The sequence below is a fragment of the Habropoda laboriosa genome, unplaced genomic scaffold (genome assembly GCF_001263275.1).
Source record: "Habropoda laboriosa isolate 0110345459 unplaced genomic scaffold, ASM126327v1 scaffold225, whole genome shotgun sequence".
Lineage (NCBI taxonomy): Eukaryota > Metazoa > Arthropoda > Insecta > Hymenoptera > Apidae > Habropoda > Habropoda laboriosa.
The window spans coordinates 554,588-562,063 of NW_017100368.1; positions in this window are offsets into that span (position 1 = coordinate 554,588).

The following is a 7,476-nucleotide window of genomic DNA, read 5'->3' on the forward strand; positions in this document are numbered from 1 at the left end:
TTATAATTCAAAATAGAAATTTGAATATTTGTGAACAGTGATGTGTGTTAGAAGATACGAACGAGAATCCTTTTCACCAAAAAATAGTTGAGGGATATTTCCAGAGTGGTAATTTTGATCCCTCATGAGTGTGAATGTCAATTTACAATAAGATATTGATTATTGGAATGTTTAGAATGTACGGCTGGTTATGTTTCAGGTATTAAGTTGTTTAATACTAGGACATATTAACGCGAAACGATATTTCAAACGATCGTTTGTTGATGCTTCGAAATCCTCTATTATCGATACCTCGATGCCAGTGTTATTGGTTGAATGTCACTAACTAATGGTATTTCAAGCACGAGAATTCCAATGGTTCAGTGCCTTCGATTATCTATCGATTATCCGCACGAAACAAATTATTCTATCCAGTATCTTACGTTTAAAAAATTCCTCACCACAAAGTCCTAAATTATAAGTCGTAAATTATTGAGAAATTAGGAAAATAAATACGTTTTCGACGTAGAAGTAAATTAAAATTCAAACTTTTAATATGGGAATTCAAAGCTTGGGGATCCTCAAGTGTCAAATTCTACGTTTTGGAAATACTGTATTTAGAAATAGAAAGCTTGAAGATTCCCAAATATCAAATTCTGTAATTCAAGAATTTTTAATGGAAAAATTCAAAGCTTGGAAATCGTTAAAATAGAATTCTACGTTTTGAGAATCCTCAAATATGGGAATTCAACGCTTAGGAATCCTCAAGTGTCAAATTTTACGTTTTGGAAATACTGAATTTAGAAATAGGAAGCTTGAAGATTCCCAAATATCAAATTCTGTAATTCAAGAATTTTTAATGGAAAAATTCAAAGCTTCGATATCGTTAAAATAGAATTCTACGTTTTGAGAATCCTCAAATATGGGAATTCAACGCTTAGGAATCCTCAAGTGTCAAATTTTACATTTTGGAAATACTGAATTTAGAAATTTTGTTCTAGAAATCGGTGTCGCCTCAAATTCTGTAATTCAAGAATTTTTAATGGAAAAATTCAAAGCTTAGATATCGTTAAAATAGAATTTTCAAATATGGGAATTCAAAGCTTAGGGATCCTCAAGTGTCAAATTCTACGTTTTGGAAATACTGAATTTAGAAATAGAAATCTTGAGAATCCCCAAATACGAAATTCAGCGATTTAAGTATTTTCCGTGGGAAATACGAAGGTTGCAATCAGGGATAAATCGAGTTGTATAGGCTAGTTCTAATCGATTCTGACGCCCGTTATGTCTCACATGAGATAACAGCACAGCAATGAAGGGAGGCAAGGGCCCGATCGTCGATGTAATTCGTTGATGGCGAGCATCGCTTAAAATCCCACGGGAATTTCAGCCAGGCGCGGCTGTAGGATATGGGTGGACGCGTAACGAGGTCTGACCAGTGCTGGTAGTTTCTACTTAGGCCGAAAGTAGCAACCGCTCTGCAGTATCATTGTGCAGTAGCGTTATGGAACTGGAGTTACGTCTCTATAGTGTTCTCTTTCGTTGGAATAGAACCTACTCTCTGCTTTTCGCGTTGTTTAATTCCCGTGTTTTTAACTCTGAAAAGGAGAAAAGAATTCTTGACAACGCGAAGCTACGGAATTGTAACATGAATAAAATTTATGTGAAAATCCAAGACCAATTCGCGAATAAAATGCAGCGGAATTTTGAAGCAAATGCAAACGATACCGAGATAATTTTCGAGTGAATTAAAAGTACTGAAATTTTTTGAAAGACGCACGAAGTGACGGAGAAGAAATTTCTGGAGAAATTTGAAGTTTCGAATTTCCAAAGAAATTCAACCAATTCCTGCGAATTCGCCATTCTTCGACACATGAAAAATCATTTTAGGAAAGAATTTCCTCGAATGGAAAACAGTGGAATTCCCGTGGAATAAGAATTTCTATCCCATGAGACGTCACGAGGCGTACTATGCATAGAAATCCGCGAAACAGGTGCTCGTGCTATCGCGTCAACTTATTTCGCGACCCATTTCGGATTCACTAGGACGACGACGCGGAAACAGGTTACAAGCGGGACCGGAAGCAAGCGGAGGGTGGAATGGGTGGCTCAGCTTCGACCATAATATCGAAACTTTCAATGCTGATGCGAGAAAGTCAGAGAAAGAGAAAGGAAGACTGAGAGAGGGAAGGGAAATGAAAGGAAGATAGAGGGAGAGGAAGGCTGAGAGAGAGAAAGGAAATGAAGGAAAGAGAGAAAGAGAAGGAAAGAAAAAGAGAGGGTAATAGAACGCGAAAGGGTGAAAGAGATAGAAATAGAGAACAAAAGAAAGAAAGAGAGGACGAGAAAAAAAGAGGGAAAAAGAGAGGACGAGAGAAGGGAGATGGGGGAGAGACGGTAACATTTCGTTAATTTTTTTCCCTCTTCCTCCGCCTCATCCCTCTCCAAGCTGGTCTCGGCGAATTTCAGCGACGATAACTGGTGCCAAGTCGCTGGTCGTGGAACGAACGACCCGCAGCGATGTCGGTGAAGTAAAAAGGGCTTTTCAGTTGGCAACGAATCCCGCTGGCCGCGGTAGGACAGAAACAAATACTCCCGGTAGATAAAAAGCCGGCTGAAAATCTCTATTATCGCGGCGACGATGAAAGGAATCTGCACCCACCGTGTTCTTATAAACGACTCGTTCATGAAACTGCTGGTGAAGAGGATTTTTTGCGGGACTTTTGTCGCGATGGAAACAAGCGTGGAAATTTTCGTGAATTTTTTTGATAATCGAAGCTTCGGGCTAATAACGGTGCAAAAAATTATTTTATTCTGTCAGCAATAATATTGCTCGATGATATATCGATATTCGCTTTGAAGAAAAGATAAAGAGCCTTCTCGCATTTCTGAAGAACCTTTGTTTAGACAAACTTTTTTTTTTAGCTATCTTGTATTTGTTTCGAAACTGTGTTGTTTATTTTAATTCGTGAATTTTAACGCGAATGAAAACTTAAGTGATAATTTCAGTTCCTACATTGTACCTGTAATATATTATTTAACACTGAAACGAAGACAAGGTGCACACAGACAAGGTTCTAAAGCCAACCTTAAATTAGTATTACGGTAGCTGGGTTGAAAATTAATACACCGCGAGATATTTCAAAGCTTTATTCGTTCAAAAGCCCGTTCAGATTTTCCAATATTGCAATAAGAAGGCAGATTTTAACTACACAATTTTGTCCTTCCCTCTGTTAAATGTTTTCTAATTACACCAACCAAAGGAAACGTGGAAAATGTAGCAAGTTATAAAATAATTGACCTTTCGAAATTCATCTTCAATTTCATCAAACGTTTCAATTTATTCCTAAAAATAGCTTCGAATTACCACGAGAATATATCTACGGTAGAAAATAGATTACGATATAAATGCAACGCAACGAAAATTTATTCTCCACTGAAATTTATAATCCGACCAGCACAGATACAACGAAACAAAGCACACAAACACATGGAATTCCTCGCCTCGTCTCCTATATCACTGAAAAAGTTTCATTTCCCCGGGACGTTACTACATTATACGATTTAATTGTCCGGAAAACCAGATCGTTTCACGCACGCCGTGCAACCCGTAAACCCCGGGTAAAATAAAAAAGAACAAAAGGGGAAAAATTAGCAAACCGGCTGCATCCAGCGACAACGACACTCGATCCTACTGTTCTTATTAAACGCACCGCGTGCCGTTTCACGGCGAAACACGGCTCTCCGTTCGCCTCGACGGGCAGAAAACCTTCCACAGAAGCAAGAAGAGATAGGGGGGAGCTTAATTAAACTTCCCGTAGCCGGTGGAAATTTACACGGGGGCAGCGTCGAATTCTCCGTCTCTCGCGAATCATCCAGGACATTCGCCGTGGAAATTCAGCCGGTGAATAATGGGAAACCGACGGGGTCGCGTATCGTCCGCCATTTTACAGTATACCCGGTGAGAAACGAACGTGAAAGCGTGTGTGTTCCACTTGACATTCCATCTATCCCCCTTGTCCCTCGAACTGTCGTTACTTCCGTCACCGGTGCACATTCGATTCCTCGGTTTTCGAGTTTCAATAGCGGACATTTGCCTCGTTTCCGCGTTTTTCACTGGCCTGTGTGCGGTTGATAGCGTTAAAAAAGTATGCAGAGAGAGGGACTTTTTGGAGTAAGGTGTACATAGGTGCCTCACGTGTCTGTAGGGAATTTTTTAATGGTTCCGAAGAATTGCAGATAGAAGAGTAAATTCAATTTTGTGTTCACTGTATGGCGAGACTGGGTTTGTTAATATCGGAGACGTGACTTATTTTATGTTGGAATTTTTATATCAATTAACACTTTTGTGATCCCACTTGAGTACTCGAACGAAAATTAATCATAATTTAGCATTCATTAGAGACAGCAGATAAATAATGCATTCTTTGAGAAAATAATTCTGCATGAAAGGGTTAATGAATTATATTTGCGAAGATGCCAAGTGCAACGCCTTTGTAACAGAATGTATGAATTAAGTTTTCACGGTGACAAAATATCGATCAGTTTTCAAGCAAGCATTATTTATTATTATTACGTTAGTTTGCTACATCAATTAATCAGTTATAATTGCGAAGACACTGAATGAAATTTCTTTCAGAAAGAAAATTTGAATCGATCACTTTCCCAGAAATGGTTTTTTCTTATTATTATATTAGTTACACTGTACCAATAATCAGTTACAATCGCCAGAACACTGGGTAAAATTTCCTTCTGAAAGAGAATGGAATTAATTTTTCACGGCGATAGAATATCGATTACTTCCACAGAAAGGGGGTTTTTCCCCTCCTCGTTATATCAATTTTCCAGAACGAATTTTTGATTAATCGAGATGAAAAGATTTAAGCCAGGAGGAATGAATTATGAAGATCATTTCAAGTCTCCTCGCTGCGGCTAATTTTCCCCTCTGGTTTTTCTGACTGAATTAAAATCCTCGATATAGCTAAAAATGAACCGAGTCGTGCGCTACCGTATCCGTGAACTTCTGGATGAAAATTCCGCAGGAGGTGTATAACGCGATCAAAATTCCCTTCTCGCCGTAAAATTTATGCATTAGACCGGAGGGCCAGACGTTTCGCGGTATAATTGTCGTATTTTTTTGTCGTTCGAGCATTTTAAATGTAGATGATTTATTTCTTGAATTGTATTTGACTGACGGAAGATCGCGTATAATAATTCACATTTCAATTTCAAATTTCATCTTCGCGAAAGGGAGACTTTTACCGGTGAAATACGACGTGAAGAATGGTAACAGAAGTGAACGAAGCGTAGCTTTTTCAGCGTTGAATAATCAAGATGACGCATGTTTACGAGTGGAAGATACGTGTGTTCAATTTACAGCTGCCATAATTCGAGTCGGTTTCAGCTTAACGTGTCCCATCGTCGTTTCGATCAGCGTTAAAATTCGATGCAGGGGCACGTAGTTACACGCGGCAGCTAATTAAATCCGGAAATGTACGAGATAAAGGAAGCTTGCGCTCAGGTTCCTTCTTAATTGTCCTAGTTCGCGCGTCACTGCTTGTTCGTTACGCGACTTCCGGCGTACGGACACGTGGAAGTACCTAACCGCGAATAGTATTATTAATCGAGTGTCTGTAGGACTCGTGGGAATTTTTTTGAAACCCCCGTTTTCACTTGTGACGGAATTAAAAAGTATCGAACAGGTGATTTTTATAATTTGAATATCTGACTTTTAGAATTTGTAATTAGTCTATTATTTTTTCAACTATTGGGTAATTTTTGGATTCTTTCTTCAGAATATTTTGGATATTTCGAATTAAATATCTCGTTCTATTCTGAGTTGAAGTGCTCACTGTTATCAAATTCTTTTTCTAATTGAAAAACGTTGAAGAATGGTGCTGAATGTTGATTTCTATTTTCCCCATCTCTCAACTAATTTTTGGAATTCTTTTTAACCCTCTACTATCGAGGCGGAGCCTCAGGGACTCCGCTGATTCTACCTTTTTTTCTTTTCTTCCATTCTATTTAGAACTCAACGTTATTATATTAAAATGAAATTAATCCAACCAATCACTCTATTCTGTAACGTTCATTAGGAAAATGTGTGATAAAGGTAAATCAGTAAGAAAAGTTGTCAGAAATATTCTGTATTTATGTATAAACTACCCGAAAGTTGAGTAGTTTTGTAGACTCCGTATCGGGCTTTACGTCCCAAAACCGGTGTCTCGACAGTAGAGGGTTAAAATAATTTTGGATATTTTGAATTGAAAATCTCGTTCTATTCTGTGTTGAAGTGCTCACTGTTATCAAATTCTTTTTCTAATTGAAAAACGTTGAAGAATGGTGCTGAATGTTGATTTCTATTTTCCCCATCTCTCGGCTAATTTTTGGATTTCACTTTAAAACAATTTTGGGTACTTCAAATTAAAAATTTCGTTCCTAGCTACTTTTTAATGCTCGCGAATTCCCTTCTGGCTCCAGTCTGGATCCAGTAAATAAATTTTTTACAATTTAATATTTCAAAAGAACGAAGATTTTTGCAAAATTTCGAATTTTGACGTTAGATTTGGATAGTTGATGTTCGTGGAATTCTTAAGAAGCGAATAAATTTTTGAAGGGAAATATCGATCGATCGACGTTAGAAGAATCCTTTTCTTCAGGCTGTTGGAGCAAATCTCAATTATTAAAGCTTCCTCACTACGAGCCAGTGACCTGGAAAATCTGTTTTTCCTCGCGCCGAGGATCCAAGCCACAGCTTTGCTTTATTGCGTTCTCCGGGGTTGTAAGTCCTAGGAACGTGTGACCAAGTGCAAACTTGTTTCCCTGTGCCGTCCCCCAAGGAACCATTCCAGTTTCGGGAAGCTTAATTCGTAAGATTTCGGCAGTTTCGTCTTTAAGGAGTACAGAGTTTGCCGTAGACTATTGTGGTAGTTCATCTTGCTGCTCGGATTGCACATGGAACTGTATTATGTATTTTATTAACACATTTGTAAATAGGATTTCGTAATACATACATCTTTTTCAAATAACCTTCAGAGAGATATCGAAGAGAGAAATTTAAACAAATTTTTTTTTCAATTGACTTGTTCAATTAAAAGAGGAAAGAATTTATGAAAAAATAAAAATTTGGCAGCAGATTTAATATTGGTGTAAATTGGCAAGTGGTTCAAATATGTTTTTATTTTTTCAATAAAGAAATTTTGTTAAACACCATTGCAGTAAAAGAAAGTTTGTCGAGTATCTTTAAAATATTCATACGGCTAAAAATAACGAATATACATATAAATATTATACAATACTTTAACCCTTTGCGATCGGTGCCGCCATAGTGGCGGCATTTCAATTTTGTTCTAGAAATCGGTGTCGCCGTTATGGCGGCATGATCTTTGTTTTGTCAAGTATCATACTTTGGAAAATTACAAAAATTAAAACGTTTTATTTTTATGCATTATAACTAGTATGTATTAAAAAAAATATATCAGTTTCAAAATATTCTGT